We start from the raw sequence: 14,082 nt of genomic DNA on the forward strand, positions 1-14,082 counted from the left end.
GAAAAGCAAAATACATGCAAAAATACATCAACGAAATAGGGAAGTGCACTAAGCATCATAGCTACCCTCTACAATTCCAACTAGGTTGGCACCGTAAAAAAAGTAAAATCATTTGGTAGCACTTGACCTAAATCGGTGAAAAACCAATCAAAGCAACCAATAAGAGAGACAGAACAAAAAAAAAAAAAAAAAATTAGCAGACTGGGGCATTAGTTCAGCATATTAGCTCCCATTTCATACAGCAATAGTCCAACCATTCAGGTCAGGTATCATCCATTAGGGCAGCAGTTCAGGTCCCAATCAGTATCCATTATAAACTGGGGCATTAGTTGGCATGAGTAGCAGGACCAACATATCAGATCCCAAGCATAACAGACCAGGATCAATCATGCGACTATTTATCATATTGAATTTTTACTTAGCATGTTTACAAAATTTTATTAAACAATTAAACAATAACCAAAGTTATGATTATTGAAGGTTATGATTAGTGAAATTGTGATATGCACTCCTAAAATTTTGTATAACAAAAATTATATATTTTATGATAAAAAATTATATTTTTTATATAAAAGTGCATAACATATACATTTGGTAAAACTGTATTTGGTGTCTTAAAATCTTTACTTTTCTTTATATCACGTGTCATTTCTTTTCTTTATTTAAAACAAAAGATTATATAGAAAAACGGATGGGACTTGAACTGAGCACAAGGTCTGGTAAAAATTACTCTTATTATTTAAGTAACATATATATTATAATATTAATTTTTTATTTTTTATTTTTAAAATATATATAATTCGCATGAATCAACCTCCAATATGTTTTTTAAGTGTGTGTAAAGTAGCCTTTTGATGTATAAGAGGGAGATAAGGAAAGGGAAAGTCAAACCGTTGTTTGAATTTTTGAAGATTTATTTTTCAAAAAATTACTAAATTTTTTTGTTTGTTTATATATTTTTTTTATTGATTTTTTTTAATATTTTAAGTAATTTTTTTTTTAATTTTTAGATACAGTTAACATAAATATACTTAAAAAGTATAATATTTGTGAATTTTTTTTCTATAAAATTTATTAAATACAAAAAAAAATGAGAATTCAATATATTTTTAGTATTTTTGTGTATTTATTAATTTTTAAAAATATTTTTTCACAAATATTTTACTTTTTAGATAAGTAAGGTGTATCTAAAAAAGTAAAAAAAAAATATTTAAAATTTAAAAAATATTGACTAAAAACAAAAAAAAATTAAAAAATTTAATTTTCAAAAATTTGAATCTAAAAAATTAAAACCAAACACACTGAAAGGGACTTGGCGTCGTGAAAAAGGCGACGTGTCCCCTCACTTTGGAGGAAAAATATGATTTAAGAATAGAGTTGTATTTTGAGTTTGTGAGTTTTGAAATTATGATTTGAGTGTAGAAAATGTGTTTGGTTATAAATTTTGAAAAGAGTTTTAAATTGAGTTTTGAGTTAAGTCTTGAATTGAGTTTTGAATGTTTGATGTGACATGTGAAATAAGAAAATTTGTTTGGTTATGTGTTTTGAAAAGAGTTTTCAAAACTTAATTCAAAAAGTTATAATTCATAATCAAACACACAACTCAAAACTTTATTAAAAATTCTGTTCAAAACTCATAGCCAAACTCTTTTCAAAATTTAATTCAAAAAAACAATTATTTTAAAAAATAACATATTTCTTTTAATTGAAAATATTACAAACAAAATATTTTTTTTTCAAAATAAATATTCAATTACTGCTTTAAAATAACTTTTAATTGTATATTTGGTTGGAATTTTTTTAAAAATATTTTTGATTTAAAATATAAAAACTATATATTATTTTTGTTAAAAAAAATCAAAAACAAAATTCACATTTTTTCCCTCCCAAATAACAAGTGCCAATTGCCAAAAAAAAAAAAAAAAAATGTTCTGATCCACCAGCCGGACATCCGGGTAGACCAAGGTGTGCTTTTCAAAATTAAAAATTAAAAAAAAAAAATACTCAATTCTCCAAACAGAAGCTGAAATGGGTTTTGAAATGTTCTATTGGAATTAATTTTTTAAAAACTTTAACCAAACAAAGCATTGAAAACAACTCTTGAATCATGTTTTTAAAGTTGCTCCAAACATGTTTGTTTGGTTGTATATTTTGAAAGTAATTTTAAAATTTGAGAGTTTGAGATAATTTGATATTTTGTTATAATTGAATAGATGTGTGTGAAAGAAAAAATAATTGAGAACGAAAGAAGAAAGAAAAAAATGATTGATTGATATGTAAAAGAAAAAAAGTGATTTTAATTTTTTTTTTCAAAAAATTTAAACTAAATAAAATTTTTAATTTTTTTTAAAAAAAAAATTATATGTTGAGATACAAATGAAACAAGTTAAATTTATTCGGATGCAAATTCCAGAGCCATATATCTCATACCATTTAAAAAACGTGTAAAACACTCGCTCATTTGTATACAAGTGTCGATTGAACAAGCGACGTGTGGGCACGCGCTTGTAAAACTCAGGGGGTGGGGATATATCTCATACCATTTTGATGGGTCTCTACCACTGCTAGTAGGACTTATTATGGGGTGTTTTAGCAACATCACTTTTTTAGATTTGTAATAAAAGTTAAAAATTAGTTTTTTTATTATTATTTTTTATTTAGAAAGTTGGTTTTTAGTCAATGATAAAATTAAAATTCTATATTTTATGGGTCAAAATGTATTACATCAGTAAAGTTATAAATATTTTAAATAAATGAGAATAGTTGAGTCATATTATTATGATTTGACATCAAAAATAAATATTAATTAAAAAAATTAAAAATAACTTTTTATCAACTTTTCAAACCATTTATCTAAAAATGCTAAAAATTTAATTAAAAATCAAAAAATTAGTTTTTACCATCTTTACAAAATAAGTCTATGTTATTCATTTCTTAAGAGCATGTAAAACACTTGCTGACGTGTCGACTGAACAGGGGGTGGGATAAGACAGGGTCGAGCAGTTTCTTTTTCGAATGCCATAACAGGATTCATACCAAACTCTTTAATTTTTTAATTAAATTAAAATTATTTTATTATTTTAATTATTCATCTTTTAACACCTACTAAATCAAACTTTTTATTTTAATTTATTCTTATTAAATATTATTTTCTTATTATATTTGTTTTTTTTTTAATTAAATTGATAAGTTACCAACCAAACAATTCTTAAAAAAAAAGAAGAAATTTTTTTTTTTTTGTTGATCGTTTGATCGGCCGCACTTCTGGGCAGACATCTGCTAACATATAAATAGTGATAAACCGTGTCTCCTTACAACAAACGAGTTACTGTAGCAATTGTAAATTTTAATAAGCTAAAAGCAAGTTTGATGCAGTTGATTTTTTTTTTAATTTTTTAGCTAAAAAGTAACATTAAAGAACTTGATGAGGATTCTCTAGAAGCTAGAATAAAGTTTGGACCACTTTAGTAGCTAATAAGGTCTTGATGGCATGACCTTGCTAGTTTGATGGCATGACTTTTGTTTTTGTTTATTATTATTTTTCTTTTGTTGTGGGTAGCAAACCTTGCTAGTTTGATGGCATGACTTATGTTTTTGTTTATTATTATTTTTCTTTTGTTGTAGGTAGCAAACCTTGCTAGTTTATCTTTTATACGCACATTAGAATTGGTATTAGTGTTTCAAAATTAGAATATTGAATCAGTGTTGTAAAAGATATAAGTGAAATCAGTAATGATTTAGAAGATTAATTTTAGTACTCTAATAGAGTACTAATGACATAACAATGAGAAAACAAACAAACAAACTAAGATCAACAAATCATTGTGGGTAGAATCTACTGTCAACTCATTAGAGCTGGCTTTAGAGTTTAAGAATTAAAGTTCCAAAGCATTTCAAAAATAATAGAGATATCAAAAATTTTATCAAAAGTTCTACTAAATGTCTCCTTAAGACCCACACAATATAGATCACATGTGAGTCTCACACCTGTGTGAGATATTTAATAAAAATTTTAGAATCTCTAATATTATTTAAAGCATTTTTTTCTAAGTGAAACTCTTTCGATCATCAATTAATTTTAACAAAAAGAGTAAGACTTGATCTCACAGATTTAAGAAGTGAGTTTAATTTTTAAACTTAAATAATATTAAAAACAAAAAGGAGAAAATAAATTAACACATGTACTATTGAGGTTAACCAATCTATGACAAATAAAATTGGACACTTGTGTAGACCGTGGAGCGACACCGGTATGCAATTTCGTTGTAGAAAAAAGGTTGAGATCCCTTTTATGTTTGACGCCCATCATCCCCAATATATTCAAAGGTTGAGATCCCTTTTATGTTTGACGCCCATCATCCCCAATATATTCAAATTGACTAACTGAGTCTCCGTTTGGGAAGTGGGTTGGCTTTTTGGCTTTTTGGCTATTTTAGCCTGGGCTATTTTAGCCTGGTTTGGGAAGGGCTTTTTGACTTTTTTGACTTTTTTTGTGAGAGAGGATTGTAATGATTATGGGTTGGATTTGATGTTTTGTGACTAAAATAACTTATTTTGTTTTTTGTAGCTATTTTAGCCAAAAAAACCTGGGCTATGAAGGGTTGTCTCTGAAACGAAGGGGTTTGAAGCGAGAGGGATTGAAATCAAGGGTTTAGAGAGAGAGAGCAAGACTGAGAGTGAATAATACTTGAATCGATCTTCGAATACATGAATCGATCTACGAATACAAAGGGGTTCAGCTGCGGTTCTACAAATACGAAGGGGTTTGAAGAGAGAGAGAGAGAGAGAGAGAGAGAGAGTGAAATCAAGGTTTAGACAGAAGGAGGGAGAGAGTGAATGCGCTGCATTATGTTCTCGCATATTAAAAAAACATAAAAGAACACATTCGAAGGCGTTTTAAAAACGACTTCTGAAATTAAAACGGTGTCGTTTTAATAAACAAAATGCGACGTTTATAAAAATGCCGTTAAATGTTAAAAACAGAGGCATTTTTTTAAACGTCGATAAATAAACGCCATTAGATCCCACCATTCTTGTAGTGATTATATTATCTATTCTCCATCCGATCCAATTTTACTTTTCCTTGCTCTATATTATCTACTTCAGGCGGCTGACTAATTTTTCCGTCCCCTTCATCCCCAATATATTCAAATTGACTAATTTTTTGCTTTTTGGTTTTTTTTTTGTTTTTTGTTTTTCCCGTCCCCTTCATCCTTTTTTTCCTCCTACCAGATATGTGTTTGTGGGGTTGTGGGGGGTGAAGGAAGAAAAAGGCTCTCTATCATTTCTCTTTCGGTGTGTATCTTCCTCCCAACAGACTAGTATATAAAGGTAAAGCGCTTCCGTTTGCAAATTGTGAGTTTGTTGGAAATGAGAACATTAGAATCAGTTGTTGAACTCCCTCCTCCTGTTATGGCTCCGCCGCCGCCGCCTGAATTAGTAGTTGAAGTTCCTCCTGAATTGCCGATGCTAGTTTTAGAGTTCTGCTTGACAGCAGCTTTTGAAATCGCCATCCGATCGAACCAAACTCCTACACAATCCTACTCCATAACATTCCACTTGGTGTGTCTGGTAATGGTGTTTGCGTTTGCTTTTATCTTTGTTGCCAAATACGTTTCTTCCAAGCACCCGAACCTAGGCCGCCTGCTTGACCACGCTGGAGTGGTCTGTGGAGTTACCGCTTTCTTTGTTGCCATCACAGTCTCTTTCCCGCTCTGCCTCAAGCTCATTTCCTGGATCGTATATGCTCTTTCATTGCTAGCAATTTTCGTTTGCAATTGCTGAATCCTAGCAGACGATTGTCACTGTCTGTCAGGTTGCTTTTTATGGAAATTAATTATTATTAGCTCCTTTAGATACCATATATATATATATATATAGATGTATGTGTGTGTGGCCACTATTAATAAGGGACTAGTAGTACTTGCATGGATAGGATTTGGGACCTGAAATTCAATTGTTCACTTTTCCTTTTCAACTCATTGTATGATAATTTGTGGAAACTGAGAGATTGCATTGACTGTTCACAAGAAATGTGCATTATTTGATCCCAAAAATGATGTTATTAATGCAATTTAGTGATGGGAAACAAATAGTGAACATTTTCGTTACTTAGGTTAGTTTATTAATGAGGATGATGAGGTTGGTGGTGTTGTGATCCATAGAATCGAAGTATATTGGTTCAAGTGGAACAGTGTGACTGACATATTGACATATTATGTGATTCGTATGAATTTACTTATTTAACTAAGCATATAATCATTGATAGAGCATAATGGTGAAAAATTATTCATGTAGCCAATCACAATTGATGGAATATAAGGCTTAGCTTTGATTTGGCTTGTTTTATCGATGGGACATATTCAATAAATGAATTCTATCATAACAAGAAGAAAAAAAAAAAAAAAAACCAGAATAAAAGAGGAAAAATTCAAGGAACAAGTGGCACATGTTGCCACCACTTTTCAAAATGATGTGAGAATCTGTTATTGATTCCTATGTAATCTTTGACTATATATTTGGTATTTTACATGAACATGATACTGGAATCACAATTTGTAAGTATTAACAAAAAGCCCCCCCCCCCCAAAACAATGAAGTTTCTGCTAAGACTTCTTCTAAAACAATAGAACCTTAAATTTCTTATTAAAAAATATGTCACGTCTCAAGTTCCGTGACAACGCCGCACACTCATTTAAGTGAGCATGCAAGGCTAAGAGTGCAATACATAACTAACAATGTAAAATATTCCAATCAAATCCTTAATTATCATAATACTAAAATCCATAAAAAAAAATTGATTATTCTTATCATATGAAATTATCCACCAAGTCCACTAATAAAATCCATTAACAAAACAAATAATCCAAGTACTTAAATCATAGTCCTACTCTCGGCACTCCCATATGTAAAAAAAATCCCGCGCAGCTCTACTTTTCAGAATCTGAAAAAAATAAAATAAGGGTAAGCTAGACAGCCTAGTAAATAACCAACCATCACTGCCAGCTGGATCAAGTATTAAAAAAATAAATAAATAAATCGATAATCAATAAATATAAATTTTTCTACAGTTCAATAAATGAACAATTATTTGTGAGATGGTTTCATAGCTAAAAATAAACAATGTACAATGCATTTTAAATGAAAAGCCAACAAGATAATTCAAAGTAATTCATTGTTCAAATCGATGGTTCAATATTCAGATGGTTCAATGATTTGATTCACAAAACCCAAGTCTTATTGACTACGGTCACATAGCCCGTGACAAGGCCCAGAACTACACATAGGCCGGTGGTAAAGCCTCAAAAGAAACTAGTTTCTGTGCCAATAAATAACCCCCATTGGCAAGGGTCCAAATCATAGTCAGACTAGAGTGATGTTCAAAATTCACACAATACACAAATTTTAAATAAAACAATCGATATTTTCAGAATAAACGTTTAGTACAATTTTCAGAATAGTTTCACCAAATATTCAAATAATTTTCATAATAATATTCGATGTTGTTTTATACTTGACCCATATTTTATTTTAAGAGAACAGGAAAGTTACGAATAAATATTTATGATTTTAAACGATTCGATAGGATTAAAAATAAACCAACAGTGATAGAGGGTTACTTACCTCAAACAGCTAAAATAATATTTCCCAAGCTAATCTCAAATTATCAAGATCCACCTCAATCTCACAAACCTAATAAAATATTATACTACATAAACAATTATTATTGATCACCATGATGCATCTATCATTCTTTTCTTTATAATGTAATAATCTAATCCTATAGTCTACAAGTAAATTCCAAAACCCCAAAATACATACACCCAATCAACATACAAGATACTATGTCTAAAGAAATAGTTAGGAGTACCATAAAAACAAATCTTACCTCCAAGAGATGATTAGATCAAAGTCACCAATCTATGAATCTTCTTTCTTTTCTTTTCTTCTTCTTCTTCTCTTTTCCATTTTTTTTTTTTTTTTTTTTTTCTACGGCTAGATCTGCCGCAGCAGCCACAACATCAATACCTCTATTTGTTTGTGCTTCTATGTTTCCAAGACCTAAAGCCCAAGTGGGCCTATAACCCAATCTCCCAAAATTACAAACTTAACCATCTAAGTAATAAAAATTTAAAAAAAACCACCTCATAACTAATTCCTTGATGTTACTAAAATGACCCATATAAATTAATTTAATTACTACTTTATCCAAAAATAATTCTACACATAAAAATTTGGATTTTACAAAATATTTATGCAGTGAGGATGATGGGCATTAATGCACTTTGTTGTCATCTAAGGTTGGTAACAAACTATGTTGCTGCAGTTGGACTGTCTGACATTTGGTCACTTTTGGTCACTTTTTTTTTTTTTTTTTTTGATGTGGTACAAATGCCCTTATTCGTGTGCCAACATTTTAAAAATGTTGCTTATGTTCAAACATGAAATGTTGTTGAATGTCTGTTGACAAATTGTTTGATGATGGATCCTTGTATTGTTATAGTGGTTTAACTTTTCACTGTCTAAATGTCATGACTGGTAGAAAATTACAAGTTCAATAAAATGCACTAGCATTATCAATTTGTTGCAGGATTTCTTTTCCCTTTCCTAAGTGAGAATTGCTTGTTGATGGTTTCTTGACCTGTTTATGGATATGACTCTGATATGTTTTCACATACAAATATATATATTGAATGGTGTAATATTCCTTATTTTTTGAACTAAAATACTAGTTGTTGATTTCATCTAATCATTAATGTCAACTATGTGGAACTGCTATAATATGGTACTGAAATTGATTACATTTTGCTCTTTGAAGGGATTGGAAATAAGCAAAGAAGCATGGAATGGAATAACAGGTGCACAATACATGTCCTGTTCTTGAACTTTATGTTCTCTGTTTTGTATTTGTATGTATTCTTCTTGAACTTGTATTCACTAGTTAATTGTTTCAAATATATGCTTCAAATTTGCATAACAATGCTTTTCGATTATATTGATTTACAATGTGTTAGTCGCATTTAGTATTCTTGTAGATTTGTAGAGCATTTCTTCCATTGTGCAACATCATCTATTTCTAACTGAATTATAATAAATTTGGATGCATCTCATAGTGTTTTTTCATTTGAATAACATCTCATTTTTCATTTGGTAACCCATGCTAATTGAATCTCAGTTTGCATGGCTGCATGCTGATATTCACCGTTAAAGTTATACAAATATTGTAAAAAATTGAACTCTTTCTTTTGAAGTACCGGAGTAGACCATAAACTGATATGCAATTCAATAGGATTATGCATAGTGGCTCACAAGGCTAACTAACAACATAACCTATATCTAGGCAAGTATGAGATGGATAAATTAACTTACCAACCAGCCTCTGATATTTATCCCTGTCAAATGAATCTTTAGTTTCATCCCCTAATGTGCAATTTCGCTCCAACATGGTATCAATAGTTTTATACCCAAGCACATTTTGTCCTTGAGAAGGTCCAAAGCATACTTTGTTAGTGAGATAAACACTCTGTTTGGGATGTTGCAACTTCAATACTCAAGAAATACTTTAAGTTACCAAAGTCTTTTGTTTCAAACTCCTTAGTAAGATTGCTATTCAACTTCTGCATTTCTTATGGATCAAATATCATCAACATACACAAGGAGTGCTGTAACCTTGTTTTCATGTGAATGTTAGATAAATTGGGTATGGCCATCTTGACTCTACTTGTAGCCACATCTAAGCATAGCCCAAGTAAACCTCTCAAATCATGCTCTAGCAGACTTTGTGACTCATATAATACCTTTTTGAGCTTGCACACTCCCATCAACTGAGAAATCCTCAAAGCCAAGTGGAACATCCGTCAAAAAAAATTTCCTCTAAGTCTTCATTGAGTAAAGCATTCATCATAACTAATTGTTAAAGAGGCTCAATATGTTAATTCTCTAGAATAGCCCACATGAACAGCTTTCGAATGGCAATGCTGTGAATTTCAGTTAATTTGAGCACTTAACTAACTTGCCATGAGACAAAATATCAGTGAGTTTTTTCAAGAGCATGTGATATGCGAGAAATTCTACCTTGCATCAAACTTGCCTCCACATCGTCTGGTTTATTTATTATCTTCTCTGCAAAATGTGCTTTAAGCTGTATGAAACGTTCTTGAGTACCATCATTGCTTCTAATCTGGATTTTTGCACGACATTGTAGTTACATCTCTCATTGATAATGTCTAGAGTAACTTCAAAAGCCTGATAAGTGATGATCGCTTGGCCAGTTGGGATGATCTTCGGTGCTATTGCTGGAATAGGACAACCAAACTTCACTGGATAATTATACTTGATTGACTGGCATAAGCAAATAATATGAAGTACCAAGCTACTTAAAAGGTATTGATCATTCTCAATGACTCCTATTAATTCTTCTGTGACATTTTACATCCTTTAACATTTGCTCAATATAAATGACTTCATATTTCAATAAACCCACATAATTTGACTTTCTCCATAGAATACTTGCATGTTGGAGGCGATGAAGCTGTGATATCTACTCAGACAGTTCTCGCATCCTAATCATCTCTAGCATGTGAGTGATTTTATCTATACATTATCCACTTATTATATACATGAATTCAAATTTCCAGTTGCAGGATGTTGTAAGTGAAACACTGTCAATGGCAGATCCTTGAACTTATCAACAACAAAAAAAATGGTAGATCCTTCAACTTGTACTAATATGATGAACAAAATATTCCAGTTCAGATTCAGTTACTATATGCTGATATGCCAATAGCTAGGGACTTCAGTTTGCTTGTTTAGAGGCTTATTACCATTGACTTTACTGCTTTGTGTGCTATTTAACTTATTAAAAAGCCTTGTTTTTAGTATAACTCTGTTGGGTTCTATGTCAGTTTCATTGCTGATATGAACAATTAAGATTACTGGACAATGTGTTACTCTCAACGTAGCTAGAGTTCTAACCAGCTGAAGCTAGTAGATGCTAATTTTTATTTCGAATCAGCTTGAGGATGGTCAAACCGTGGCAATGCATTTTTCTATTGGTTAAATGGTGGATCATCAATCTTACATGACAATAATATTCTCTGTTGTAGGCAATGTGAGGTTTGTTGGCCTTTCTAACATAAGTTCTTCAGCTAATTAAGGCATATTGATGACAAAAGGAAATTGTTTGCTAGTGAAGATCCAGTCTTCCTCTTCAGCCGCTAATATGTTGCTTGGGTATTTTTTATATTAACATCAACAGTTAGGAGTGAACAAGGGTACATTTCATTTGCATGACAATTTGGCAATTTGAAATGTGCTTGTTTAATCATATTACTGTGCAAGGGATTTTTATCTCTGACTTATGAGTAGGGATTTTCTGGCCCAAACAACTCTCTCAATTGATTTGTACCCAAAGTTGACATCCTCTTACTTTTGTTTCACATCGTCTTTGGTCTTTCCTACAAACCTTTATTGTCCAACAAGATGAGGGATTTTAACTTTGCTAATTAAAAATTTCTTTTTTGTGGCAGATATGTGGTTCCCAAACAATATAGAGCTGCCAAGGTGGCACTGAAACAGCATATGCATAAATCGTCTTTTTAGAGGGAACAAGGTTTGATGAACCAAGATGTTGATTATGGATGTTCTAATGAAATTCAGCTGTGAGCTTGCTTATTGGTGTGTTTATCTACTTGATGCTTGGTTTATTTATCTACTCACCAGGGTGTTTTTGACAAGAGCCTTGTAAGTGCAGCTAATTAGTGGCATAATAAAAGACAATTTGCCAAACTGTATGAACCAACAACTCTTTATAATATCAAATCTATGTATATACTTAATTTGGATGAGAAGGAATAGTTACAGTTTAAAATGGTCAAGAGGAACAACAGATTAATATCATTCTTGAAAGTTGAATGAATATTTTAAAATGAATAAAACTACGGATCACCACTGAGCTTTCGCTGTCATTGTGTTCTGCAAAGAAGTTATAAAAGGTAAATCAAACTTTTGATTTGACTAATATAATTATTTAGCCAAAAGGAGAACAAATGCAAGTGTTTCATGTGCAAATTTTAGTCATTTTAGAAATTTCCAAATTTAGATTAAAAAATAACTTTCATTTTAAGAATAACTTTGTAATTTCATTTTTGGAGAGTTGTGTGTGAATGTTTAATTGCCAAAAAAAAAAAAAAGGTCATGCACTGCCTTCTGAATGGGATTTGCAAAAATAGAATTTTAGGGATTAACCATACAAAATTTACTCCCGGTTTATCTACTTACTAGCCACAGAAGAATAAGTTCACTCAAAATGGTTTAAGGACCTAAACAAATAACTTCTGTTTCTTGTCCTTTTCATTGTTGGTCTGTAACTGCATGATTTATTGTTTTTTACGATTTCATTTGTTCTTGCTTCTTTTTTTTGCTCAATTCTTTTCCTTCTTACTTTATGCTAATTAGCTGTCCTGTTTCGTTACATTCTGAACGTGCCGGACGTTGAAGTTTCTCTGAAGTAGTCACTCAAGAATAATGTGGAGTACTCCCCACTCCCCAGTAGCACAAGTGACCTTTACATACTTGTGAACTATCCATAAGCAACTCCAGATCCACAACACTATCTAGGAGTCCCGGAAGCACCAGGTAATTTTTCTACTCTCTTCTTTTTTTTCTTTGGCTGCTCTATCTCAAATATTCTTCTGTAGCTTTCCCACCACACATTCTGCCACGTAAACCCTAAGACTGCAGTGATGGAGCAGCAGTGCCAACCAATTTCTTTGGTTGTTGCTCAACATCATCTCGATTGGCCTAAGCTAATAATCACATTTTGCTTAACCTCATCTGTCAAAATAGTCATCCAATTTATTCGAACCTGACTCTTAAGTCTAATTTCCTCCTCTTTTTTTTTTTTTTTTTTTTTGCAATCTCACTAGCCTTTGCTTCCCTCTTTGTAGTGAGTTTCACATCACAGCCCAAGCCTTACAGTGACTTGCTATCTTCTTTGCTGCCACAGCATTCTGCATTGCTATTTAATTCCCTACACAGCAGTCCTCACGTGGACCAACTGGTCTGTTTATGCTGTCTCCTTGTATGGTTTTACTTTATGGTTATGCTCATTGATAGTGAAGTTGTAAGGGCTCGCATTTGATTGGATTGCTGTGTTGGACAGAGTAGGAACTCCCATTTGCAAAATGTTTAGGATCCGGCGTCTGAATTTCATTGACTTACTTTTGCTTTTGCAATTTGCTGTATGATAAATTGTGGAAACTAAGAGATCACGTTGACTGTTTACATGAAAATGTGCATTTCATCCCATTATTAATGCAATTTAGTGCTGTGGGAGTGTGATTTTTGTTTGTGTAATTTTTTTTTTTTTGTTCTGTTCTACTCGACAATTAAAAAATATATATTCAAAAAGCAAAAAGAATTTACTTTTAGGATAAATTACAAATATACTTTTGAGATTTGCTTGAAAAATAAATTATCTTTTGTGATTTTGAAAATAAATTCCACCCTTTCAAATTTATAATTGCATAACAAATGATCTCTTTTAAGTTTTAATAAATCATCAAGTCAATGAATAATTTGTAATGATATCAGAAATATATTTTAATTAAAAATTTGATAATTTTATTATTGCATAATAGGAGAGTAGTTAGTATTTCTTTTTCTGTTAATTCTATTAAATAAATTTTTTTGATAATAGGATATTTATAATTTTTAGGCTACAGAGGTAATTTATATTTGGGTGAAGCACTAATAAATCCCAAAATGTGATATTGTGAACTGTTTAATTCTTTTTATTTCTTCTTATGAATCCAAATGTCCCGTTAAAGTGGAATTACATAAAAAAAGGTAGTCATTTACACGTTTGGATTTAATTTTTGAGAGATAAAAGTTGGATTCTCTAAATGTGAAATTACACATTTGGACAATCCACACTATAGAGGTTTTGGATTTTCCCTCATTCTGGAACAATTCCACATTATGAATAAAAACATAACACTCCAATGTAACGTTCCAATGTAATACACTAAAAAACTATATACTTTTCTCAAACTAACAATATAACACTCCAAAAAAAATTCT

At 31.1% G+C, this 14,082-nt stretch overlaps 1 long non-coding RNA gene across 4 annotated transcripts; it reads left to right on the top strand.

Annotated features, from left to right (window-relative positions):
- Positions 1-5,156: 5,156 nt before the first annotated feature.
- Positions 5,157-13,356, top strand: LOC114312605 (uncharacterized). 4 transcript variants are annotated; one of them, XR_014357164.1, is made up of 8 exons: positions 5,157-5,815; positions 8,819-8,858; positions 10,205-10,383; positions 10,505-10,579; positions 11,015-11,115; positions 11,529-11,676; positions 12,499-12,636; positions 12,948-13,356. It is a non-coding gene; the product is annotated as an uncharacterized LOC114312605 (long non-coding RNA). The 4 variants fall into 4 exon arrangements; XR_014357161.1 differs by lacking the exons at positions 12,499-12,636; positions 12,948-13,356 and having other exon boundaries at positions 5,159-5,815; positions 11,529-11,844; XR_014357163.1 differs by lacking the exons at positions 11,015-11,115; positions 12,499-12,636; positions 12,948-13,356 and having other exon boundaries at positions 5,160-5,815; positions 11,529-11,844.
- Positions 13,357-14,082: the final 726 nt, after the last annotated feature.

This window comes from Camellia sinensis, chromosome 15 (genome assembly GCF_055761805.1).
Source record: "Camellia sinensis isolate YWXY chromosome 15, ASM5576180v1, whole genome shotgun sequence".
NCBI lineage: Eukaryota > Viridiplantae > Streptophyta > Magnoliopsida > Ericales > Theaceae > Camellia > Camellia sinensis.